Source organism: Callorhinus ursinus, unplaced genomic scaffold, assembly GCF_003265705.2.
Source record: "Callorhinus ursinus isolate GAN/ISIS: 27379988/994484 unplaced genomic scaffold, GSC_fseal_2.0 scaffold18, whole genome shotgun sequence".
NCBI classification, from domain to species: domain Eukaryota; kingdom Metazoa; phylum Chordata; class Mammalia; order Carnivora; family Otariidae; genus Callorhinus; species Callorhinus ursinus.
In genome coordinates, this window is record NW_027397080.1 from 19,457,280 (window position 1) to 19,468,023 (window position 10,744).

Here is a 10,744-nt window from a genome sequence, read left to right on the forward strand (position 1 = left end):
TCAGATTAGATCCTAATCCAATGTCCAGCAGCAACCTGGCAGTGTAGTTAGCCTGACCTCTCACCTTCTCATCCAATGTGGGGAAGTCCAGATCCCAGTTCTGGGCAAAGGAGGGGGGAAAATATAGTTTCTTCAAATGAGCTTTCATTCACTCACTATGCTGAGAAGCACCCCCTACTGTGTTCCCACCACTCAGCTTGGTGTCCCTCCCTCTGCAACTGACCCCTTTCAGGGTGTAGTCAACTAGTCAACTGTTTCTTCTGTCTTGCCACTGGGCTGTTTATCAAGTGCAGTGACCAACCTGTCCAGCTTTAAATCTCTGCTGCACAGCACAATACAGATGATATAATCAGCACTGGATAAAAAGTCCATACAAGGGCGCCTGGGTGGCTCAGTTGGTTGGGCGGCTGCCTTCGGCTCGGGTCATGATCCTGGAGTCCCGGGATCGAGTCCCGCATTGGGCTCCCTGCTCGGCGGGGAGTCTGCTTCTCCCTCTGACCCTCTTCCCTCTCGTGCTCTCTGTCTCTCATTCTCTCTCTCTCAAATAAATAAATAAAATCTTTAAAAAAAAAAAAAAGTCCATACAAGATTAATGACCACCCACTTGGTGCCCTAAGACTCAACTGTGGGGTGTAACAGAAAAGGCATAAAACTGGGTGTGAGGAGACTTGGATTCTGGTCCTGGGCCTAAAGTTCCCTCTTCTCCACAGCAAATGCTTTTACATTTTAAATTCCTTCCATTTTGAAAATGTACCATCGGTGTAATGGAAAACAGGCCGATTCTTGAAGCAGAATTGCTGACTAACCGACCTGGCATATACTTGGGGCACACGGAACATTTTGCGCATGTAACGTAGGGAGATCTCAACAACCAGACTGAAAAGAAACAATGCATGCTGCTAGGGATTACTGGAGAGGGTGCACCCCACTCCTCTGCCCCATCTGCGTCAGCCCGAGTCAGACTTACCTGCAAAGTAAAGAACTCTTACACTTGAGTATATGAATACTTCCCTGATTAGTAAATTAGGTGTCATTCTGATTAAAGAGAAAGTTTTTAACCAGTCCTAAAAATGGTATTCTGTATATGTTCACTAGGGATTACCACTGCAACCCTTGGTTTACACAAGGGTGTTTAACACCAGAATGAGTTCCCTAAAGTCAGAGGCTATTTTGTCCATCTTAGATCAGCAACACCTAACACACAGGTGACATTCCATGAACGTTTGTTGAAAACTGAACTAATTATTATTAAACTAAGGCCAGCCCAGATTATCATCTGAAAACTTGGGGGGGGGGGGCTCCCTAGCTCTTACCTACCCTCTAGGGCCCCCGTGAGAGGAATTAAAAGACCTATCTTATTCTGCTCGGAAGGCAGTTTAAGGCTATACTATGGGAGAAAGATGGGAATCTTCTGGTGGGCACACTTTTGAGTTTTTGCAACAAGTATGGTCTACTTTTATAACGAAAATAACTTTTTTTAAAGATTTTATTATTTTTAAGTAATCTCTACACTCAACATGGGGCTCGAACTTATAACCCCAAGATCAAGAGTCATACACTCTACGAATTGAGCCAGCCAGTCACCCCATAATGAAAATACCTTAAAGGTATTTTAATTTTGGAAAAGAGTAATATCAGGCTGACTGGTACTAGAGTCATTTCAAACATTGAAAAACAAATAAAAAAAAAATAAAACACGACCAACCATCTTGTCCTCCACAGCGGAGAGGAGGCCTTGCCTTTCATGGAATGGTGAGGTGAGGTTCTGTGGGCCGAACCGTGTGTTGAGGGAGGACTACCGGTGGATGGAGGGCCTCCCTCTTGGACCTCTCCTGGTCTGGGCTCTGCCACTCCTCTGTCTTACCAAGTAGGCAGCATCTGAGGCTGGTCAGATGGTGTGTGTAAAGGATGCAGGGCTGGGGCTCCGGCTGTCGCTGAGCCCCAACCCCCAATTCTATCAGTGCTAACAGTGGCTCTTGGTCAAGTTACTTACACTGGCTGAAACTGTTTCCTCCTACTTTATATATTTCTTGTGAAGCTTATTAATACGTTATGTTAAGCAACTGGTATACAGTAGGGTTTTTTTCCCTTTTTTTTAAGCAGCAATTATTGGGGAAAATTCATTGCTTTGGTAAAGAGAATATTGTGTTCTGCTGTAAAGGAGAATATAAAACCCTCCATCTGGGCAGTTTTGTTCTGCACAGCTGTAGCCACTGTTTTCTTCCCCAACGGGCTCATTTTTTCTGAATTGACTACATTCATCTTTGTTTCACATCCTTCAAACATGCTCAGTTAGTTATTTACTTAGGGATGGCATCTTTCTTGGTTTCACAGGCTGGATTGGCCTTCCTCAAATACAGCAATGAAAGCGGAGAGTGCCAGCTCCCGGAAATGGTCTGAGATTTGAAATCCACACCTCTCACAGACTGCCTTGAAGGTGGATTAAACTCTCTACTAACAATTTCAGAATATCAGGCCCAGAAACTCTCTGAGGCCCTTTGTCTAAAGAGGGCCAAGCAGCATTCTGTAATGGCCTCAGAGAGTAGTCCACTGAGAATTTGTATTTACCAGGAAAAAAAAGCTACCATAAGAATTTAAAGTAACATGTTTATATTTTGGTATTTTTATACTATATGACTTTATACAAATTGTATCTAGGTAGTAACCTAAATGCCTCCTCTTAGCTCTTTATTTTTGTTAAGAGCATTTATCACAATTTGAAATTACCTTATTTAGTGGTTCATGTTTTTATAATCTCTTCCCATTGTGTAAGCTCCATGAGGCATTGCTGTGGCTAAAACAGTATGGCTGTTTACTATGGCTAAAACATAGTAGGCACTCAATAAATACTGATGGAGCTGCATGAAAGATCTGCCTCCCGGCACCACTGTCTTGTAGATTAAATGAGGTTGTGTGTGAACATACCTGACAGAAGGCTATCAACCAATAACGTTATCTTAATTAATCCTCACTATACATTTCACAGATGAGGACACTGGTGCTTAGAAAATGTAAGTGAGCCCGTGCCCTCAGCCCCCGCAATTTAGAATGTGGTTATGGTCTTTGCTGAGAATGCCCTTGGAAGGAAGTTGTTAAAAAACACGAACTCCAAAGGCAGTGAGCCTGGAACTGACAGAGCTGGACAGTAAAGAGAGAAAGCGGGGGAGGGCAGGGAGGAAGAAAGAGATACACTGATTGGATTAAGTCTGGATTGATTAAATTATAAATAAATAAAACCCACTGGGTTAAGTAGAGATTAAGAAGGCAGCACCACCACAGGGCGGGGCGGGAAGAAGGGCTACTTGCCTTCTAGGTGGGTGGGCCCAGCTCTGTGTCACTCGTATACATGTCATCTCTCCACCCGCCAACAATCTCCTGAGGCTTTTTAAGGAGGGAGAACCCTCTGAGAGGTTGAGCAACTAGCTCCAACACAATAAATGACAAACCCCAAACGTGCTCTGCTCAGGTCCAAAGCCCACACTGGCCTGCCCACGTGTCTGAATACCTAATGCAGGTCACTTCTCCTGACTCACTCTGGCCAGCCCTGCTTCCTTATCTGTTAACTGAGGAGGGCTGATCAAAGTAATAACAATGATGATGATAATAATCCAAATTCTTGGCACTTGCAATATGCCAGGCATCATGCTAAACAATTTGCATGAACTATCAACTTTATCCTTATTCCTACAATATAGATCTCATGCAATCTCCATTTCACAGATGAGAAAACTAAGGATTTAGACCTGAGAAAGGTCATAGAACATGTAAGCAGCACTGTCAGGCGTCAAAGCCATGGTTGTTCGGCACCAAGGCTCAAGCTCTTTGACCTTGATGCCCATTGCCAGAGAAGCCACCTGGGAAGACACCATCCAACTGACACACTTCATTCATTCATTCAATCATTCATTCAATCAATCAGTTTAGCTTTGGTGAGTACGGCTGCAGTGGAATGGGAAGGAGAAGATGAATTTGATGAGGAAGGCAGATTAGGATTAGAGACCATGGCAAGGAATTTGTATTATATTATAATCTTTCATGGATTCTAGGTAGGGGAGTGATAAAACCTATAAATTAAGTATTTTAACATTGTAGACAATACCAAGAGTTAAAGACTACAATTAATCTGATATTGTCCTTTAAAACAAACTCAGCAATCGCTTTTAAAAGTCACTCGATCAGGGCACCTGGGTGGCTCAGTTGGTTAAGCAGCTGCCTTCCACTCAGGTCATGATCCCAGGGTCCTGGGATAGCGCCCCACATCAGGCTCCATTCTTGGCAGGGAGCTTGCTTCTCCCTCTCCCTTTGTCTGCTGCTCCCCCTGCTTGTGCTCTCTCTCTCTGCCAAATAAATAAAATCTTTAAAGAAAACAAAAAGGCCACTCTATCAGAGACCTTATCTAATCTCCTGATATAAAATAGCGCATGTGCGGGGCACCTAGGTGGCTCAGTCGTTAAGCGTCTGCCTTCGGCTCAGGTCATGATCCGAGGATCCTGGGATCCAGCCCCGCATTGGGCTCCCTGCTCTGCGGGAAGCCTGCTTCTCCCTCTCCCACTCCCCCTGCTTGTGTTCCCTCTCTCGCTGTGTCTCTGTCAAATAAATAAATAAAATCTTTAAAGAAAAAAAAAGCGCATGTGCGCACACACACATATCTGTCACTATTTTTCTTCAAAAAACTTACATCCACCTGGTACGTTTCTATATAGTGTCTCTCTTTCTCTACCCTTAGAATGTAAGCTCCAAGAAGCAGGGACTTTTTGTTCACTGCTTTATTCATCACCACCTAGAATCATGCCTGGCACATAGTAGCTGGTTAATAAATATTGAGTGAATAAGTAAGAAAGGTATGTTATACCTCCCCCAAAATATAGCATACATTTGATGTCTATGTTTGTTTATCTCCTCAATGCAGTACGAATGTTGGTTCCTATTCTCACCACTATACTGAAAACAACTTTTCTAAGGTCACCAGTAAAATCCCAGTTGCAAGCTGTTTTTATAGTGGCAGACCTCTCTGCTGTATCTGACATCCGTGCTTTCTCCTCTCTGGGAAACTCCAGGCTATGGGCTTCCATGACACTTCACTCTCCTGATTCTGTTCCTTCTCTGTCTCCTTAATGGCCTCCTTTTCCACCACTTCTCTCCCTTAAATGATGTGGTTCCTCTGGGTTTAGTCCTGGGCCTGCTACTTTCTTGATACTACACTCTGGGTGTTCTCAGCCACTCTCATGGTTTCTACCACCCCCTATAGGCTGGTGACTCTCAAATCTATAGGATGAGTCTCAAACTTTAGAGCGCCTGGATGGAGTTCAGAATTTGCTTGGATGGGCATTTCCCCCTGGATGCCCCCCCTCCCCCGCCCTGTGGCCCCTAGGATGCCCCCCTCCCCCGCCCTGTGGCCCCTATGACTCAGCAGGTTCAAGATGGAACTTGCCATCTTCTTAAGCCTCCTCTCCTCCCCCTCTTGCTCCTAGGAGCTCTTGAGGCAGAGCTGACTAAGAACACCGTTGCCCCCAGGAAACTCCAACACTCCTCCATCGGGGAGGGCAAAGACCTCTTCTCAGGCTGGGAGGATCTGCAGCAAAGCACAGCTGCTCAGATGGCTGCCTCCCTAGCTCCTCTATCAGAGGGCTTACACTCTCAGCTTCGAGGGCTGTCTGTACCCAACAGCTCTGCTCCAAAACCTCACCCGGCTGTTTGTTGGGTATCTCAAATGCAAGATGTGCAAAATTTACCGCATCCACCTCCCCTCCTAAATTACTGTTTCCCACATCTATTATAGCTGGCACCACCATCTACCCTCAGCCTTCCGGGCTAGGCATTGGAAGGCCATTCTTGATTCCCCTTTTCTCTTCCACCACATCTCATTAAACATGGTGATTTTCATTCCCAAATATTTCTCAATTCCATCTTCTCCTTGAAATCCCTGCCATGAACTTTCTTGGATTCTTAAATGATGTCCTCTCTCTCAAACTTTCCAGCGGCAAACTACTCCAACAATTGTTTAGACCTCTTTTTGGGGGACAATTTTTAGGCAGAGCATGTTGGGCAGCAGGATCTAGCAAGAGTTTTGTTTTCAGAGCTTCTTTTTATGTCAAATGATACATTTTTTTCCATTTTGACATAAAGTTTCCTTTTAAAATAAATGTATCTAAGTAAAAAAGGGAGCCTCTTTATATAAAAATGAATAGGATACTTAGTAGCTAGGAATTCCTGGAAGGTTAAAATCATGAAGTTCGTTCAAGAATGACAGAAGCTTGAGAAACACTAAGATTCAAGACCCTTAGGGTAACATATTAACTTGAACCATATGAAATTGATGATATCTGACTATTTTTGTTTTGACCCACAGAAATGACAATTTCATATGGTGCTAGAAAGTCTCCTACATTTTCTGGCTCCTGCGTATGTTCTAGCAAAACCAACTGCTTACCTTTGTTCTGCACACACCACATTACTTCTTTCCTCTGTGCCTTTGCCTGAGCCAGTCCCTCACCTGTACACCCACACACTCTTAAGACTTAGGTCACCACCTTCAGGAAACTTCCTTATCATCTGTCCCCCAAGGCCAGTGTGGTACTGGTACTCCTCGTCGGTGCTTCCCTAACACAGTCAGCTTGTCTGTCTGCATGTTTCCGTCAGTCTCTCCTCCTAGCCTGTGAACTTCTTGAGGGCAAGGACTTTTTTTTTTAATGAGTCCAATAGCCTCTGCCTGGTACACAATAGACCTTTAGTTAGCTGTAGCTAACTAAGTGAGGGAGTGAATGAATATGGACCAGGAGGAGAGTTCCAACTGTGCTGGAGGGCCAGGGGAGGCTTCAGAGAGGGATCCTTGGATCTAGCTCTTGAAGGATGAGAAGGAAGGAATTTGCCGCGGGAGAAGTGAGTGGAAGAACACTCCCGGAGAGACAACAGCAGGTGTAAAGGCACTGGAGTTCTCATAGAATCTGCAGTATTGGAGGAAATGGAAGCATGACTTGAGTGGAGGGTAAATGAAGGAGAGCCAAGGGAAAAAGCAGTGCTCACAGTGTATTTCCCCCTTGCCCCAATCTTGGTCCAGACACCCTGAAATTGATAAACACATCCACAAATACTTCCAGGGGGTACTGATTAAAAGGGTTGTGAGACAGGCCTATTCTTCCTACCTTGAAAACAGAAAGCAGGTCATCTGAGCACAGGTGCAAAACCAGCCATACAGAACCACCATGTTCAAACCAGCATGACCTCCAGCCATACAGAACCACCATGTTCAAACCAGCGTGACCACCCTGCAGCCCTCAAGGAACTTACTCTCTAGAGAAGTTGCTGCATAACCAAGAATCAGAGAAACTGCCACCACAGACAGACCAGGCTTGATCAGCAAATCCGCTGGAAGACTACGCAGGGGAGCAGAATTGCCTAAGACAGGCTGATTGATTCAGAGTCACCTGTAGTGCTAGATTCCTCCCCACCAGATAAGAGGCCCCTCTGACCTGGTATGAGGGAATGCTAGTTATGGTAACAACAACAGCAAAAATCAAATGGGAGACTTAGTATTATTAACATAAGCAAGTGCTTTATATGTTTTCTCATTTTTTTGTTGTTGTTTTGTTTTGTTTTCTCATTCAAAGGACAGCCTCATGAGTCAGGTTATTATTGTCCCAATTTTACAGAAAAAGAAACTGAGGCTTGGTGAGTTAACAGAAACCACTGGCAATGGAACCCAGGTCTCTGGCTGTGAAAACAATGTCCTTTCTACTTTACATGGAAGAGGCTTCACTCTCTGACTGAGCAATGAAGGAGGGAGAGCCCTCTATGTCATGGGGAAAGGGGCACATTCAATTCCAGGTATTAATGTGATGCACCAACTCCCAAGGGAGCACTCACCTCTCAGGCTTATTATCCTCAGGCTCATGTTAGGGTAATTTCTATGCTGATGATTATCGAGATCCAATCTTGCCCTCTCTCAAGCGCCAATACTCCTTTCAAAAGAAACTTCCCTAATCACCTAAAAGAATCACAGTTCCCTTAAGGGCCAGCCAGTTCCTCTTTTTACTTTCTGGCCTTAATGGGGCAAGACACAGTCTCTCAGTCTATTTTCTCATCAAAGCACGGAGTTGTGCTTGTTGAATAAGTTGATAGCTAAATCAATAATACTTGTGCCAAGAACTGCAAAATAAATACAGAAATATCATGCTCTTGAAATAGCACTTGAGGGTGCCTGGGTGGCTCAGTCAGCTAAGCAGCTGCCTTTGGCTTAGGTCATGATCCCAGGGTCCTGGGATGGAGTCCTGCATCTGGCTCCTTGCTCAGCAGGGAGCCTGCTTCTCCCTCTGCCTGCCACTCCCCCTGCTTATGCTCTCTCACTCTCTCTCTGACAAATAAATAAATAAATCTTAAAAAAAGAAGAAAGAAATAGCACTTGATTCATTCAACTCTTTAGTGAGCCCCTACTCTGCGGCAGGCACTGTGTTTGGTGGTGGGTCTCCTAAGATGGGCAGACAACCCCAAACCTAAACAGGGAGGCCAGTCTAGTGGGTGTGATGTGATTCAAAAGAAAAATTCCAGGGGTGCCTGGGTGGCTCAGTTGTTAAGCGTCTGCCTTCGGCTCAGGTCATGATCCTGGAGTCCTGGGATCAAGTTCCACATCGGGCTCCCTGCTCTGCAGGAAGCCTGCTTCTCCCTCTGCCACTCCCCCTGCTTGTGTTCCCTCTCTCGCTGTGTCTCTCTCTGTCAAATAAATAAAATCTTAAAAAAAAAAAAAATTCCATTAGGGAAGCCCTAAATCTATCAGTAGCTAGAGGATGATCCAAAGACTTGAAACAAAAATTCTATTGAGGAAGAGGAAAACACCTACAGATACATAAAAAGATGATCGACCTTAGTAGTAATCCAGGATATGCAAATTAAAGCCACAGTGAGATACCATTTCGAACCCAGCTGAGTTAGTACCTGATGGGAACGCTAGGCTGGCCGACCTGAGGCGACGGGACAGTAAACATGAGCAGGCACTGAAGGAGGCCGGGTAGAGCAGGCACTCAGTAAATATTTTGCTAACCCAAACATAGGAAAGCTAGAGTGGAGATAGCAAATGGGAAACTCGAGGGCTACATACAACTGGCCGCCATGTTTTGTTTGTCCTCACTGTGTTTAGAACATTGAACTTTGCCAAGAGGAAAAAATCAGGGGATTTCGCAACTTCTCTTCAAAATGGTAAAATCTGGTAGCTCTTGGGCCCGTCTCCACTGGACATGTGCAGAGCTGAGTAGCTGCAGAAGCCTGCCTCTCACCGTATCCCCACCAGCCCCCCGGCTTCTGGCACTGGGGCCGCTGCGCCCACTTCAATTACTTCCAGCTCTGAAAGCAGTGAAGTGTGCTCCTCCTCAACTGGAGATTTAATGGGACCCAGTCTCAGGGGCAGAATCCAGAGACTGGGGTTACCAACTCTGCAACAGGGCCAGGAACTGTAGCCAGAGACAATTTCTTCAGCAAGATATTTAGATACTGTTAGCCCCAATCCTTACAACCTTGCAGGAAACCGAAGCTCAGAGAAGTGAAATTTGCTCAATGAATGGCAAAGTGGAATGCAGACTCAGGAATCTGATGCTTATACTGATTCTGCAAATTCATAGGCTTTAAGCACTGTTAAGAGTCGTGCATGAATTACATCATTTAATTCTCACTTCAACCCTGTGAGATAGGGACAGTCATGATCTTCATTTGACTTGTGAGAAAATGAAGCCACAGAAGGGCAGTGACTTGTCAAAGGTCACATAGATAGTAAGAAGAACTGGGACCCAGCCACATGGCCTCAAGGTAGAGCCCGAATCTCAGGGTGACATGAGCAGGCCTCAGGAGTTTCCGGGGATCAAGTCCCTGCCTCCTGAATCTCACCAGTGCATTCTTCGTGATCACCACTGTTCACAGGTCAGTGCCTCCCTTTCAAGACTTAAACATTTTGTGTTTGCCTTTCATACCGAAAAGGGACACCACATACCATCCTTCTAGGGCTGTCTGCCCTAACAACATACTACGGAGCACTTTCCGTATCAACATCGGTCCATTTCCATGGACACATTGTAATTTATTTAACTTAGCTCCTGATAAGCACTTAGGTTGTCTCCAGTGTGTTCTTGTTTTACTAAAAATTGATGTATTAAAACACCCTGTTCATCTAAATTTGTGTGCACTTGAACATTTATTTCTGTAGGATAATTCTAAGTAGAATTATGGGGTAAAGGTCATGCATATATAAGATTTTGGTAGATTTTGTCAAGTTGCCCTCCAGAAAGGCACTCATTCCCACCAACAACGTAGGAGAGACTGCTTTCCACACTCTTGTCTCTCCTGGGTACAGCTACCCATTGCTTTCCTGCACCGTACTCAAGCTACCTCTCTACGGCTGCCTTGTCATTTTTATAATCAGTTCAGTGTCACCAATATGATTACAACTATAAAAGGAACAAAACAGAATCATCTATGTGTAGTGAAGTAGGGGAGGGGCACAGGAAACACACCAGAACGACCGTGGCGACTGGATTTATATGGGCCTGAACTGATTAAACATTTTTTTCAGTGTTTCCCAAATGTTCTTACATGAGTGTTGCTTAGATGACAATAGGGGAAAACTTCTCCCTGCTGCCCCCCTATTCCTGTACCCCTTTTATTTATTTTAAAGAAAACAGGCCCAGAGTGTGTCTTTGGGATGGCATGGAGGAGAGGAGCTAGAGACTGTTACCTGTGAGCCAGATTTTGTGGAAAAAGTGTC